This window comes from Ziziphus jujuba, chromosome 3, assembly GCF_031755915.1.
Source record: "Ziziphus jujuba cultivar Dongzao chromosome 3, ASM3175591v1".
NCBI lineage: Eukaryota > Viridiplantae > Streptophyta > Magnoliopsida > Rosales > Rhamnaceae > Ziziphus > Ziziphus jujuba.
The window spans coordinates 28013159-28031444 of NC_083381.1; positions in this window are offsets into that span (position 1 = coordinate 28013159).

An 18286-nucleotide genomic window follows, 5' to 3' on the forward strand; every position below is an offset into this window, starting at 1 on the left:
AACATTTTTTAATTGTTCGGAAGCGTCCATCCGAACATTATTAAGATGGTAAAAGCCATTTAATATATTTAAAAGCTTACAACTGAATATTTTCAGCGATACAAAAGTTTACAACCAAACAACTTGAAAAGCTTATAACGGAACAACATCAAAGTTTAACAAAAGTATATAGTCGAACCATCTAAAAATATACTTTACAAAAAAATTACAAAATTGCTGGGTTGAACAAATTTAAATATTCCAAATATATTCATAAGTTTATAATCAAACATCTTAAATATGTACAGAAATTTAGGGCCGAACATTCCAAAATAATAAATTACAACTTTCAAGATGTTGAGAAATATAACTCAACAATTTTAAAAAAGTTTAAAAGTACAAGATTGAAAATCTTAAAGATGTTTAAAAGTTTACGATCAAACATTATACAGTAAAAAAAAAAAAATTCAGAAAATAGTACAAAACTGAACTACTTTAAAACGTTCAGTAATATACGATTGAACATTTTCAAAGTTTTCAGAAGCATACTACCAAGCACCCAATCACCATTACCCTCCATTGTTTATTGGTTTTTTGCTCTCAAATAAATAACCTTTTATGTCATTGAAAAGGTGAGAAAAAAAAAATCAATCCTAATTCATAATGAGAAAGAAGAAAAGAAGAATATTTTAGCGAAAAAATGTATATAGTTATTTTAGAATTGTAAAAAGAATTTTAATTTGTAAGAGATATATAAATTTGAGATGGTATGAATTAAAGATAATTTAGAAATAAATAATATTGTATTAAGTAATTTTATATTTTTTATATTTTTATGTAGTAATGTATAAAGAATAGAACTATAAAAAATCATTTTAAAATTGTAAAAAAAACCACTCAATATAAAAATATATATAAAATTTAACTTTTAATTAATTTTACCAAATTTGAACATTTGTGGAAAAAAAATATTTATAAAGCTAAATCTTAATTTTAAACCAATATTTTTACTAAATATATAAATAGGAATTATCGTTTTCAATTCACTAGTTATTTATGTTTTTAGACAAATTATTATTTTGTATACCAAACATAATATAAGATATTTTCCACAACTATACTTTTTATTTTTTTCCTTTGAGAAAGCATTTTGAATAATATGCAAATTCACAATTTATAAAGTTTAATTTATTAATATTATACATAATATACCTTCGCATAAATTGATAAGATGGACACGAAATTATTTAAAAAAAAAAATAGTTGGGACTTATGCTGTTGTGTATGTTCTTTTGATTAAATGTAATGGCTTTATGTATAGATTAATTATTTATTAGTTATAAATAGCTTATCTCGGTTTAGTAGGGGTCATTAGACATTAAATTTAATTACAAATTATGAAATCAATTTGGATTCTAATTAAATTGTTTTCGCGGTTCAACATTATCATAATATTTTAACTTAAAGTGGAGAGAAGGATGTGATTCGAACTGGTCTGTGTAATATTCTACTTTATATCTTCTTCTTCTTCTTCTTTTTTTTTTTTTTTTTTTTTTGGGGGGGGGGGGGGCGCTTGGGCTGAACAAACTTTGCCCTTTCCTTTCACACCCACCCACCCACCCACCCACCAAGGAAGCCCTCTAAAGTTTTTTATTTATGATATTGGGAGAGAAAGATTCAAACTTATAATTTTTGTTCCAAAAAACAGTAACTTTACTGCTATACTGTGCCAATGGAACATAAAGCTTTTTCATTTATTTGAGCTTTTTCCAATTTTATTTTCATATAAGATTCTGAAATTGCTAATAGAAACCGATTTTTGACTTTATTTTGTCTTACTGTTACAGGTTTAACAATGGCCTCTATGTTAGAAATTAAACTGACCTTGATTCCATTCTCATTTTCCTGGTACTTTTCTTCCAAACCCAAAATAAAAAAGTTAGTTTTGTGGTTACGAGTTTTAATGAAGTTAATTTGAATTGGTGCTCTCATTTGTTTGCAGGAGATATTGAAGGAGTGTCTAATCGATGAGAAATGAATACAGTCATATTGTTGGTTGCAAGCTAAGTTTATGATTTATTTACCCCAAAAAAAAAAACAAAAGGAAAAAAACAAAAGCTAGGTTTTCTTCATCTTCTTCACTCTTTTTTTTGTTAATTATTATTATTATTATCATTATTTTGTTTCGAGCGAGAAAATTAGTTTTAAATACGTTTTGGCAGGTGTTTTAAATTGTGATGTGCATTTGTTAAATCTAGAGTCGGATAGCCTTTTTTTTTTTTTTGGTTAATAAGAGTTGGTTAGTTGTGTTCGTTGATCTTGCAATCTTAAAAGAATGATATTAATACCATATGCCACAATTAATTGTCATCTAAATTAACCATCCCATAGACATTCAAATATATAAATTGGATATCAATATTGTTATACAAAAGTCCCTCTTCTTGTTTTTTATCTTGCTCATATTTGTTTATGTCATTTAGCAAATCTAGGGCCTAATTTTTACAATAGCTTTACCAAGAAATGTCTTATTTTTAATTAAAAAATTCATTTCTACTATTGCTATCTATGATCACCATTTTTTTTTCTTTTTTTCAATCAACAAGGAGAAACATCTAGCTATAACTGTTAAAGAAAAAAAAAATTGATATTAGATGAGAAAAATTATATAGTTCAACCAAAATTATGGTTGGGATTAAAAAGGTATAATACTTTATTGAACATGCATGCCAAACATATCTATTTCATTGTAGGAAAAAACGAAAAAAAAAGAAAAGAAAAGAAAAGTGTATAGGATACTGATTAAGGATCTTCTTGCAATCCTTATAACATGTTTCCATATAATTTGTTCACTTGATTCCACTCCGTTTTAATTCATGAAAATAATCAATTAATTAAATAAAATTTATAAAAGTAATGAAAAAATAAATGTATAATGTAGCATGACTTAGTCTGAATAATGCAAAGAAACACCCTAACATTTTCAGTTCTTGATCCACCAAAACCACAATCACAACAGAATAAAATTGTATAACAATAAGCTTATATTTCATATCTTTTAAAAGTTCTAGAACAACATATTTATGTCTTCAATATCACTAGAGAATAGTAATTCAAGTTCATCATTGGTATTTGACTGCTTAGCCAAATTCAAATTTCTTCTCTTTTCATTACAAGAAAATTTTCATACCATGATCATCACCAACATTCACATATGAATATTAAAAAATTATACTAGTGAACTGTTAACAATATAATGATTATGAATAACTTTGATGTAATCTAGCTAATTTCATAACTTTTAGGACATATACAAAATTTGAAGGCATATGTTCTACACATTCAAACAAAGTAAACGATATACAAATATCATATTTAATTTATAGGGAACTATTTCACAGCTTATAGTAGAGGGCATAATGATGTGGCAAGTGCTAAATTTGTTGTCACATCCTTATTTAGGTTTTTAGTTTTAAAATCATTAGGGTTGTAAATAAGCTCGAGCTTGACTCCATTTTGGTTCGCTCGAAATTGACTTATAAAGAAAATGAATCGAGCTTGAGTAAGAAATGAAGCTTGTGAGGCGACCTTGAGCATTAAATTAAGTTCGTGAGTAGCTCATTGGTAACCCAAATTTATCATTTATATGTGTTAATAAAAAAATTATATTATGAATTTAAGCATATTGAGTATTTATAATGCATAAGCTATATTTTTTGTATTTTAAATTTATAAATTTTTTAATTTAAATCAATTTTATAATAAAATTAATAGAATAATTGTAATTTATTAATTATTAATGTTAAAATTTAAGTTTTAAGAAAACAAATATTCAAGTTTTTAAATTTTAATAATGTAATGAGCTGAACTGAGCTTGAGCTTTGCATGAATGAGCCTAATCAAGCTTGAGCACCCTTAAAATCATGTGAGCCTAGTTTGAGAATGCCAATATTTGGCTTGACTCGGCTCATTTACACCCTAATAAATCATTAATTGAATTGTTCCCATTATAGCTTGCTACATCATCATATTGCCCATTATATGGTTGGAGATAGTTTTCAGGGAATAATTCTCATATAAATATACATTGTACTTGCATATATGCATATAAAAATTACCTGTATTAAAATACTCATGTTGTATAAATTTGATTGGTTTTGATAAACCGAATATGTGGGTCCCAGGTTGAATTTTTCTATAGTTAAGGTTTTGATTTGACTAATATGTCATTGTGTAAAATCCATTGATACGAGTTTATAGACTGACGGCACCCCAAATTTAGATTACGAATAAAAATTTATGGTTTAGAAAATTTAAATACTAGTATTATATTAGTGTCCAAATTAGTTCAAATTTTCATATGTTAGTGACCCAATGTCTTATATAAGTGTTGGAGAGCAAGTCCAACAGTGAACAAAATCCAAAATACAAATTTTATCCCCAAAACCCGAGAGAGCTCTCTCCACATATAAGGCTCCGAACTAGGTTGACTCAAACCCATTTATACACCAATAGAGTCACCACCATTTTCTCAAATTCTGGCCACTCGCAATCTACACGCACCTTATAAGGAGAAAGCCCACTCGACAGCGACTGTAACCATGGAATTTTATGATAACTGCAGCCGTGGAAATTTGGACACACCAAGATTGACTGTTTGAAATGCCAATTCTTTTTCTTATGGGTTGGCCGAATTTCAAGCCATTTCAGCTCGACCCACACACCGTTTTCCCCTAATTTGGACCTTCTGAATTCATTTTTGACCTTTATTAGCCAAGATTCTTCACCATTTGAGAGATCCATCAATGGGAAGTTTTGCCAAATATTTTGATGAGTTTTTCGGCCACTAATGATACTTTTGGACCAAAGTGAGTCTGAATAATATTAGCTAAGATTCTTCACCATTTTCAATTTATGAAAATGATCAATTATTCTTACATAAAAATGTTGCATGATTTCGTCTGAATAATTTAAATAAACACTAAAATTAGCAATTCTTTATCCATGAAAAAGTAAAAGTACTCATATAGCAATTCTTAAGCTTATATTCATATCCTTTAAAAGTAATTTCTAGTATCGCATATTTTTATTTTCAATATTACTAAAAAAAAATTCTTATAATTAGTGTGTGAGTGTCGTAATAAAATTCAAATTTCTTGTCATATCATTACAGCAAACTTTTCATAACATGAAAAATCATCATTACAATCAATACACATAATTGATCAATAATATTAACAAATTATGTAAGTAAACAAGATAATATATATGGTTAACTTTGATGGTAATCTATAATGCATAATTATTGAAGATAAACATACAAAGCCACATGATATACATTCAAATAAAGTAAATGATATACAAATATATACATAGTTGTTTATAATGAAATTTTTGAGGATTGTTCAATTGGATGACCATCATGACCCTTCAATAGCCTTTCAATTACTTCAAGGGTAGAGAGTTCAAACATATATTTTAGGATTTCTATTAGCCATGGTTCACTTTTACCTTTTTTAAATTTTAGTATTTTACTAGATTCATATAGTTCATCAATATATTTTTTTAATTTGAGCCTTTAAGAAATTAATAAGCTAATAATAAATATCCTAACTGTAAAAGATAATAACACTTATAACTAGTTTTTGAGTGTCTTAACAAAACTCAAGTTTTTTTCCATATCATTACAGAAAACTTTTCATACAAAAAACAATCATCATCACCAACAAAATTCACATTATTAATGAATAATATTAACAAATTATATAAGTGAATAAGTCAACATATGTATATACATATATATCTGGTTAACTTTGATCTAATATATAAGTATAATTTTTTAATATAAAAATTTAAAGCCACATGATATACATTCAAATAAAGTAAATAATATCAAATATATATATATATATATATAGTTGTTTATAAAAAAATTCTTGAGGACCGTTCAATTGGATAACCATCATGACTTCCTTCAATAGCCTTTGAATTGCTTTAAAAGTAGAGAGCTAAATGATATATATGAGATTTATGTTAGTCCATGATTCACTTTTACCCTTTTAAGATTTTAGTATTTTACTAAATTTTTATAATTCATAAATATTTTTTTTTCAATTTTAGCCCTTACAGCATTTCATGAGCAAATAATAAAGATCTTTATTATAAAATATACCATAAAGACGTCCCAATAGGAAAATAATTGTTTATAAATAACCAAACTCATATTTGGTTAACTTAAATATTTTAGTTTCAGGTTTTTCTTTATCAGCCCTTCGATCGCTTTCAAGGTTGAAATACATTGTTAATTCCCTAGATCTATATCATTTTTGCTCAAATAACGTTTTAGTATTTTATTAAACTCATACTAAGTATTTTGAAATCTTAGCATTTGAAGCAATTCAAGTGCTAATAAAGGTTATCCTAATGTCAAAATCATCAGATTGACCTAATGTGCGAGACTCGAATCTTCTGTCATTATCCTTATTCATCATTGATAGGATATCACATTATCTAAAAACATTACTAAAGAAATAAGAAATAAAGGAATTTAAAGAAAAAAAAAACTAAAAATAAAAAGGGAATGCTTAAAACGTTATACCATAGTGGGGATTTTTGTTGATTGTGCAGTTTGTACATCTGATAAAGCAAGGAAACATAGTGCATGAATGAAAATCAATGCATTTTCCACTCTCAAGCTTGGTCTATTTATATAACAATATTTGGATAATCATTTGATGGAATTGTTGGAAGATTCTATAATTATGTATTTGATTATGTGCTATTTTAGGTAGTTACGAGATTTATGAGTTGTACAGTTATTTAGGAATTAGTTTTATTTTTTTCTTTTTATTAAAGAGATTTGTTACCAATTTTTTATAGAGAGCTATAAATTCTTATGTATATGAACATAATAATATATCTCATTCTTCATATGTCTCTGTTTTTACGGTATCAAAGCAGAAAAGACCTAGGGTTTTATTTTTGCGTTTATGTCCATAAAAATGTATGGAATCACATCTAGTTTTCAGCCTCCTCAGCCTTAGATTAACAAGAATTTGCCTAAAAATCAACCCATTTAGATCTACAATCCAACTAAATGGTGACAACATTCTTCGGTGGTCACAATCTGTTGGCAAGTATCTCAAAGAAAGAGGGAAAATTGGCTATATCACAGGAGATACAAAGAAGCCTGGTGTGAATGATCCAGCCTATGCTATTTGGAATGTTGAAAACTCCATGGTAAGGACATGGTTGGTTAATTCTATGTCTGAAGAGATAGGGACAAGTTATCTCTGCTATTCTATGGCCAAGGAATTATGGGATAATATCTAATAGATGTACTCAGATTTAGAGAATCAGTCCCAAGTTTACGAATTAACTCTACAACGTGGAGATACTCGGCAAAGTGAGGACTCTATGACTAAATATTTTAATTCTGTTAAGAGAATTTGGTAGGACCTAGACTTATTCAATGATTATTAATGGAAGTTAGCCCATTACTGCAATTACTACAAGAAGGTCGTGAATGTTGGCCAAGTCTTCAAGTTTTTATAGATTTAAGCATTGAATTTGATGAGGTTCATGGTCAGATTATTGGAAGGAACCCTCTGCCCCCAATCAATGAGGTATTTGCAGAAGCACATAGAGAAGAAAGTTGGAGACAAGTGATGCTTATAAAGAAGGCTGTAGGTATAACCGAACTTGTGGAAAGGTCAGCCCTGATTATTTTTGAGGCCCAAGTCAGTCGAAAGTCATCCCAAAATCAGTGGCTTGGAGACAAGAATAACCTTCGTTGTGATTACTGTGGGAAACATTGCCATACCTAAGAGCATTGCTACAAGCTGCAGAGTAGACCATCTAGTGGTAGGAGGAGCAAACCTGGTGAACAAAATTTACCTACAATAAACAAGGCAAAATCATCTCCATTCAATAAAGAGTAATTAGATCATCTTCTCAAACTTCTAAAATCCTATTTATCACCTAATACTCTTATAAGGTCTTTGGTATAAATAGGTAGCAATTCTTTGACACTTTCAGCTCTAGAAAAATTTGATCCTTGGATCATAGCTTCAAGGGCCTTTGATCATATGACAAGTTGCTCTAATTTACTTAGTTTCTATTATCCTTGTTTTGATATCGAAAAAGTGAGAATAGCTGATGGTAGTTTTGCATCTATTACAAGAAAATGAAATTTTTAAATTTTCATAAAAAAAATTACTCTCAAATCTATTGTACGTATTCCAAAACTTGCCTGCAATCTTCTTTGTGTCAGCAAAATTTTCTAAAGATACTAACTGCTCCATTGTTTTTCTTCCTTCTGTTTGTATTTTTTAGGACTAGAACTCGGAGAAGATGATTGGAGATAAATGGGCTCTACTACTTTGATGAAACCGCTATTGGTAATAAAAAAGTTCATGGTTTAAGTAGTCGTAGTTCAAACTGTGTCTATGATCAAGTTATATTATGGCATAAGAGATTAGGGCATCCTAGTTTTCCATATCTTAAACATTTGTTTCCTAACTTGTTTAAAGGAATTGATTGTTCAAAACTTCATTGTGAGGCTTGTTGCTTGGCTAAAGATCATCGAATTTCGTTTCCATTTTATTTGTTTCCTTCTAAGATTAACACACTTTCTGGCAAAAAATGGTTTGTGACTTTTATTGATGACCATACACGGGTACGTTGAGTTTACTTCTTAGAAAGGAAATCAGAGATTTAAAGAACTTGTCCTAATGATTGAAAATCAGTTTCAAACCAAGATTGGTATTCTAACATCTAATAGTGTGATTGAATACTTCAATAAATGTTTAGGAGCATTGTTGACCAAAAAAGGTATTATTCATCAATCAACTTGTCATGATACACCACAATAGAATGGAATTGCTAAAAGAAAAATCAGGCATCTTCTTGAGATAGCTATAGGCATCATGTTTTCTATGGATGTACCTAAATATCTCTAGGAAAATGTACTCCGAACTGCTTGTTACCTGATAAATAGAATGCCATCTAAAGTTTTAAATTATGAAACACCTTAACAAATTCTGAAAAATTGTTTTCCCACATTTCGGATATCTATGGATCTTCGTTGAAAAATGTTTAGTTGTGTCTGTTATATGTATATACCAAATGTTTTTCGATCAAAATTGCACCAAAAAGCTGAAAAATTTGTTTTTCTTGGTTATGAATATAATAAAAAAGGGTACAATGCTTTAATCCAATTATAGAGAAATTTTTTGAGGGTATGGATGTACAGTTTGTTGATGATCAATATTTCTTTCAAAAAAATTCTCTTCAGGGGGAGAACATGAGAGAGGAAAATAATTTGTAGGAAATTTTACTTATTCTAGAAGAATTTATACCTTTGATTAATTTTGATAAACAAGTTTAGAAAACAATTGTTGAAAGAATGGAACCTAGTGATAGTACTCTTGATCTAAATTTCCAGATACTACGTTATCAAAGATAAGGGGAGAATTACTTCAAATGATTCACAATTCTCATCTTGAGTTTCAGTTTTATACTAGGAAAAGGTTTCATAAAAGTACTACTGTTCGACTTGTTCTTTCAGTAGAAGTCTAGTCCAATTTGTCGAGTGAAGATCCTACAACTCAGAAGAGTAATTCTCTACTCATATTCCATCTCTATCTAATAATTTGCCTAATCTGTCCTCTTCAGATATTGATTTTCCAATTGCATTAAGAAAATTTACCGAGCTTGCACAAAAGATCCCATTGCAAAGTACTTATGATATGAAAGATTATCACATACTCATAAAGCATTTGTATATAGGATTTCTAATTTGTATGTGCCAAAAACTGTTTAGGAAGCATTAAATGATCCGAAGTGGAGGTTAGCTATGATGGAAGAGATGAATGCTCTTGAGAAAAATAATACATGGAATATTATTGATCTACCTCATGACAAGAAAATGGTTGGGAGCAAATGGTTGTTTATAGTGAAGCACAAAGCTGATGAAAATGTTAAGAGACATATAGCAAGACTCGTAGCAAAAAGATTTACTCAAACTCATGGTATAGACTACTAAGAAACTTTTGCTCTTGTTGCTAAGATTAACTCCATCAGAATACTTCTTTCTTTTGCAGTCAATTTTAGCTAGCCACTTCGTTAGTTCAACGTAAAAAATGCTTGAATTGAGACCTAAAGGAAGAAGTATATATAGACCTACCATCCGTATTTGAAGAAAGTCTTAAAAGAGGCAAAACTTACAGTTTAAAAAAATTACTATATGGGCTGAAACAATCACCAAGAGTTAGTTTAAATGATTTGAGATGTAGTAAGGAGGCACGACTTCTCACAAAACTAAGCTGACCATACTTTATTTTTCAAGCACACACCAAAGGAAAAATAGCTATTTTGATAGTTTATGTAGATGTTATTATCATAACTGGAGATGATTTGTTTGAGATCAACAAGTTGAAGAATAAACTTTAGGATGAATTTGACATTAAGGACCTGGGAAAGCTTAAGTATTTTCTAGGGATGGAGTTTGCATGGTCCAAGGAGGGAATCTTCATCAACCAATGAAAATACATTCTTGATTTGCTCAAAAAGACAGGGATGATAGGTTGTAAAGCTGCAAAAACTCCAATAGACCCAAATATGAAGTTAAAGCAGCACAACAACTAAGGTGGTTGATCGAGAACATTATCAAATATTAGCTAGAAGACTAATATATCTGTCACACACAAAACTTAACATAGTGTTTGCAGTAAGTGTAGTGAGTCAATTTATGCATTCAATTGGATCTACTCACTTTGAAGTTGTGTCTAGGATTTTGAGATATCTGAAAGGAACTCAGGGGAAAGGACTCTCATTCAAAAATAGGGGTCATGTCCAAGTTAAAGCCTACACAGATGCAGATTGGGCAAGTGATATAAATGATAGAAGATCTACTTTAGGCTGCTGCACTTTGATAGGAGGGAATTTGATCACTTGAAAAATAAAAAAATAGTGTTGTAGCAAGGAGTAGTGCTGTAGCAAGGAGTAATGCCAAAGGCAGAATTCGGCTCAGTTGTGCATAGCTTTTGTGAAGTGTTATAGATCAAATCACTCCTAGAAGAGTTAAAGGTTCCTATGCCAACACCTATTCAAATATATTATGATAACAAGGCAGCTATTTCTATAGCTCACAATCCAATTCTACACGATAGAACAAAGCATGTAGAAGTGGATAAACATTTCATCAAGTAAAAGATAGACAGTGGTGTGATATGTATGTCCTACATACCCATCACGAGCCACATAGCGGACATTCTTACCAAAGGACTTCCTAGCGCGCGGTATGAGAACTTACTTAGCAAGCTTTCCATGTGTGATATATTCATACTAACTTGAAGGGGAGTGTTTGAAGATTCTGTAGTTATATATTTGTTATGTGCTATTTTAGGTAGTTAAGAAATTTATGAGCTATACAGTTATTTAGGAATTGATTTTATTTTTTTCTTTTAATTAAGGAGATTTATTACCAATTTTATATCCTAGAGAGAGCTATAAATTATGATGTACATGAGCATAATAATATATCTCATTCTTCACATTTCTTTGTTTTTAGGAATACTGTACTTTTTATAAGCTTCTTCCATGCAGACATAAATCGATGGAATAATATGCTTGGAATTTGAATTATTTTATCCATTGAAGAATAAGAAGAAGAAGAAGAAGAAAGAGGAAAAAGGAGAGAAAAATCACAAGGAGGATATTGTTGATGATTTGCTTCTACCATAAACACCATCACAAACACCATTATTCTTTCCACACTAATAATAGTCATGACTATCTCTACTACATCTTTCAGTCTCCCTTTCAAAATCTCCAAGATTTTAAGGTATATCTACCAAACTACTAGTTATAGATTTTAATTCATTTAAATCCTTGTTTTTGTGAATAAGATATGTTGCAAAGGGTCATATTGTTGCAATATATTTTACTTTTGGTTAATAAGCATATTTTATAATTGTTTTCACTTCCTAAACTATAAAGGAATTGACTAGCTAAATTTAAATTAGGAAATAAGTTAGAATTTAGGATGAAAGCCTAGTCTATTGTGAAGATTATTGTGATCTTGCTGCTGGTTTTGGTTAAGATATATATTACAAATTAAGCGATTTAGGTTTGGCTAGAAAAAAAGTACTAAGCCTTAGGATTAAAAAAAACAATTAAGGTCAAATTCAAGGTATTGCTTTTTTTCTCCTCAATTCTTTGGTTTAATTGTTTTTTTGTCATCTTGAATTATCTTTTTACTATCTAAATTACTTATTATTTCCAAAGTTGCTCTTGTGGTCATTTTGTTTAAATTTTTTTGTCAATTTCTTTCATTGGCTAAAACTAGCTATTCTCTAATTTATTTTTGCTTGCTTCTTGTTTTTTTTAAGTTAGTCAATCTTGTTGATAAGTTAATCGGACTTAATTTTGAACTTAGTATTGTTTGGGATTTAGTTTGCAAAGAGCCAATAAATTTGACTAAGAGAAGAAAAAGGCAAAAGAGTGTAAGCTCATTAAAGGGTAAAAGTAAAAATTAATGCGCAAATACGAGTGTTAAGATCTTAATTGAGTAAAACATATGAGGGAGTGAAATTGTGAAAATCTCTTATATTATTGTGCTCTCTTATATTATTGTACTTTTATTACTAATCTTTTTCTAGAATAAATGGCACAAAAAATTAATTTTGATCCAAGACTTTTACAAGCTCTAATTGGTGACATGATGAAGAAGCTCGAAGTGAAATTCAAGGCTGAATTTAAGATAGAAACAAAAGAGCTTAGGGGAGAAACTAATGAAGTCAAATCAAGGATGGATGCTTCTATACAACAAACAGCCCTACAAGTTAGAACAAATAGGTGAAAGGGTGTGTAAAGAGATGACCGTACTAGTAGAACCGATGGAGATGGCTTGGGAGATGAGAGGCAGATTCAATTAGTATAAGAAGGAGGAACTGTAGGGAAGACAATGGGTGTATCAAGCTTAAAATGCCTTCATTCCATGGAAAGATGGATCTCGATGCTTACCTTGAGTGGGAGAAAAGAGTTGAGATGATTTTTGACTATCATAATTACTCGGAATCTAAGAAGTTCAAGCTAGTAAGGTGGAGTTTCTTGAATATGCTCTAAAGTGGCGAGATAAGAGATGCATTACTAGGAAGAAAGCTGGTCAAACAGCAATTTCTATATAGGTAGAGATGAAAACTTTAATGAGAAAGAGGTATGTACCTAGCCATTATTATCGTAATATTTATTAAGAGTTACAAACTTATTATTAAGGTTCAAGGAGTGTAGAGGAGTACTATCAAGAGATGGAGTCTCTAATGCTTACAATTGATATGGTGGAGGACAAGGAATGTACAATGGCTTGTTTCACCAATACATGGATCTTGAGGAGATGTTGCATATGGCGATCAAAATAGAGCAACAACTTAAGAGAAAGGGTTTCACATGTGCATCTAGTGCATGAAGCCCTCAGAAATCAAAAACCAATCCATGGAAGCCAACCAGATTTAGAAACAACTTTAACGCCAAAAAGAGAAGCTAAGGCTAAAAGTTCTAAACACTCCAATCAAATAAGTCTTATCTGGCCCCTTTTTGTAATCGTGATATAATGTATTTTAAATATTAAAGCGGGGACATATAACTAGCCAATGTCCAAATCAAAGGACAATGATCATATAAGAGAGTGGAGAAGTAAAGTCCAAGGAAGAGAATTTAAATGACAATGAGATACCATCTTTCATAAGATTGCGATGATTGTGGAAACGAGGATGAGCTGCCATATCATGAAGGATTGAATTTGGTGGCGAGGTGAGAATTGGCATTGTACAAAGATGAGGAAGTATACACCATGAAAACATCTTTCATGTTAGATACAAAATCCAAGATAAGATATATAGCGTGATAATTGATGGTGGTAGTTATGTAAATGTTTCTCGTATTTTGCTTGTTGAAAAACTAGGTCTACCTATTGTTAAACATCTAGATCCCTATAGATTACAATGGTTGAATGATAGTAATGATGTAAAGGTGACTAAATAAGTTAGGGTACCTTTACTTTCAAGAACTAAATTGATGAAGTTTTGTGTGATGTAGTTCTTATGGAGGCTGGACACTTGTTATTAAGCCCTCCTTGGCAATATGACAACAATGCTTTGCATCATGGTCGAACTAACAACTATGAGTTTAATTTTAAAGGTAAAAGTGTTGTACTTACACCATTATCTCCTATATAGGTATGGGAAGATCAAATAGCAATGCAAAAGTCAATGGGAAAGTAAATTGCAATAAAGGCCAAAAATCAAAAGGGAGAGAGAATGACTCCTCCTTCAGCCAAGAATAACAACTTAAAAGAGGATAAATCATAACTTAAAAGAGGATAAATCATATGAGACCGATCTACATTCCAAGGAAAGGAGTGTTAAATCCATGGATGAAAGTGAGAGGAAAGAAAAAGAAAAACAAGAGGGAAAGAGGTGAAAGAAAAGAGATACATTTTATGCAAAACAGAGTGAAATTAAGAAAGCTTTCTTTAACAAGAAGCCAATGTTTGTAATAATGTATAAAGAATGTTATTTGAATTATTTGGCTAACCCTGATGATCTTGTTTTGCCTAATTCTATTATGTCTCTTTTGCAGAAATATGAAGATATCTTTTCGGAGGAGATTCCTAAAAGATTACCTCTATAAGAGGAATTGAAACTTCAAGTAAGTGAACTTCTTGATAAAGGCTATATGAGAGAAAACATGAGTCCTTGTGTTGTACCTGTATTATTAGTACCTAAAAAAAAAATGGATCATAGAGAATATGTGTTGATTATAGGTAGTGAAGAAAATATCGATATCGATGAAAATGTCAAGGGTATGATTTTGTGGAAATATTGATATTGATGGAAATATTAATAAAGTTACGAAAACTGTAAATTTTTAATTTAGAATATAAATTTTTACATATGAGATAATATTAAACACACAAACACACCAGATCTTCCTCTTCCAATCACAAACACACCAAATTGCAGATCAAATGAGACTCTCAAATACATGGAACTTGCATGAAAATAACACTTTTTGGTAAACAAAACAACATAAAATCTATTATTATATTAAAAAAGGATACAACATCGATACATATCCAGCCAAACATAGCTTTCTTGATTGCTGAATCACCTTAAACAGAGTTCTATCTCCCTACACCCTTAAGGTTGTTATATAATATTAATTATATATATTATCACCTTTACCTGCTTCAGTGACTTAGAACCTAGCAACATCATTTACTCACAACCATCCAAAACACCCATTTTATTTTCCTTCTATTTCCTATGTGTACTATTTTAAGAAACAAAGTATTAAATAATAATAATAATAATAATATTAAGAAAAGAAGAAAATCTGATATCCCCAAGAAAAACTAAAATGGGTGGTCTTCAAGTCCTTCAGCAAATAGAGCAATAAAAGCTTCCATTAAATCTTTCTACACAACAAATCCAATCTTAACTCCTCCATCACCATCTCCACGGTTTTGAAGCGAAATAGCCCCACTCCTATCAATACCAATCATATCCACTTTTCTAGGTGAATTCCACCCAAAATCTGTACCATAAACCCCAAATCTAGGAGACCCACCAAGTGAATATATTCTACAAAGTGGCAAAGTGTTGTTTTCCAGAAACCAATTCTTAGACAATACTCAATGTAGATCAATTCAAGCCCATTGAAAACCTTCAAACTGGATCTTGAGAGAGGACCGGCCGAGATTTCCACCAACAACCGGCTTCTTCATTTCGTCTCCACCATTATCCACCGATTTCTGACGATTCAAGCGACATCTTTCGACGCTGGTGAATATTTCTTTGGCACCGCTTACAGAAACTTCTAACCCCCCTATCGGTATCACCGATGACCAAAACACGACATTATCGCATATATATTGCCTGCCTTAGTGATTTTTGCTTCACTGATTGTAGGGCCATTAATAACATAACCATTAAATATAGACATACAATACCTAGGTTAAATGATATACTTGATGAATTACATTGTACTTGTGTTTTATCTAAAATTAATCATAAAAGTGGATATCACAAATTTGCATGAAAGAGGATGATGAATGGAAAATAGCTTTTAAAACTAAATATGGATTGTATAAATGGTTAATTATGCCTTTTGGTTTAACTAATGCACCTAATACAGTTATGCATCTTATGAATTATGTTTTAAGAGCATATTTAGAAAAATTTGTTGTTGTGTATTTTGATGATATCTTAATATATAGTTGAAATTTAGAGAAACATTGTAAGCATTTTAGGGTTGTGTGTGATGTTCTAAAAAAAAAGAAAAAATTGTATGCCAACCTTAAGTAGTGTACTTTTTGCACTATTGAACTTGTATTTTTAGGTTTGTTGTTAGTGCACAAGGCATCAAGGTTGACAATGAAAATGTAAGGGTAAATAGGGAATGGCCAACCCTACATCTATAATCAATGTTAGAAGTTTTAATGGGTTTGCACATCTATAATCAATGTTAGAAGTTTTAATGGGTTTGCTAGTTTTTATTGAAGATTCATGAAAGAATTGAGTATCATTATAGCATCATTTATAGAAGTGATTAAGAAAAATGTAAGCTTTAAATAGGGAAATGAGCAAGCGAAGTCTTTTAATTTGGTAAAAGATATACTTACTAATGCACATTCACTTTCTTTGTTTAACTTTGTTAAAACATTTAAAGTTGAGTATGATGCATCAGGTATTGATATAGGTGATATTCTTATACAAGAAGGTAAACCCATCACCTACTTCAGTGGGAAATTGAGTGAAGCTACATTGAATTATCCTACGTATGACAAGAAACTTTATTCATTGGTTAGAGTATTGGAGATGTGACAGCATTACATTTAGTCAAAAGAATTTGTACTACATACTGATCATGAGTCTTTAAAGCATTTGAAAGGTTAAAGTAAACTTAATAGGCATCATGGACGTTGGATGAAATTCATTCAAACCTTTCCATATGTGATCAAGTATGAATCACGTAAAGATAATGTAGTGGCTGATGCATTATCAAGAAGGCATTCATTACTTTCCACTTTGCATGCTAAGTTGTTAAGGTTTGAACATTTCAAAAGTCTTTATGCAAGTGATGAAGACTTCGCTAAAATTTATTTGCAATGTAAAATGCATACTGAAGGTAAGTTTTATCTTTTTGATAGTTTCATCTTTACAGGAGATAAATTATGCATTCTTATCTAAAATTTGCATGAATTACTAATTAGCGAATTTCATTGTGGCGGTTTAATGGGATATTTTGATGTAGCTAAGACATTAGCTATATTTTATGAACATTTATATTGGTCATGCATGAGAAAGGATGTAGAGAAAATTTATGACAAGTATATTAAATGTAAGCAAGCTAAATCAAAGTTGACATCCACTTTTACATGAAATTGATCAATTTATACGAAATTGACCCATTTATACGATATTAATCCGTTTACATGAAATTTATCCAATTAACTAAATTACCTTGTTTAAATTAATTATTTCATATAAAATAAAAATAATTTAGTCATTAATTAATCCAAAATTAAAATATATATGCAAAACCCATATAATTATAGTTATAAATAATATAACATATGATATGAATGTATAACAATCTCATATAATAGCTAAATATATATATATATATACACGTGCATATATATACATAATAAACCAAATACTTCTAAAAATAATAAAAATAACTTTATTAATAATTATGTTTTTAATTTTCTACATCTCCAATACACTTATGCATATCAATTTTTATTTTTTCAACGTCCATAAATCCATATATGTATTGAACATATTATATTTAAGTAAACAAATATTATTTTAATAATTTTTATTTTTTATTTTTTTAATTAATAAAAAAATTAATAATACAACCTTAAATAAGTTTGATATTTAGTAATAAAAAGTATTAGTTAAAGTTTTATTAATGGTAAATTTAATATATTAAAATTATAATTTAAACTAGTTATAATCGTTTCGGATTGAATTAACACATTAATTGACATATTTAGGTAAACGGATCAATTTAAGTTAATTTCGAGTTAAATGGATGAACCCGAAATTGGTACGTTTAATTGAACATGTCAATTTGGATCAATTTCGAGTTAAACAGGTCAATCCAAAATTGATATGTTTATTAATTGTGTTAAACGGATCGATCTAAACTTGATCCAAACTCATTTATAATAAACTCAAACCCATTAATCTTGTGTCATTTTCGAGTCGTATCACTGTATCATGACCTAAATTGT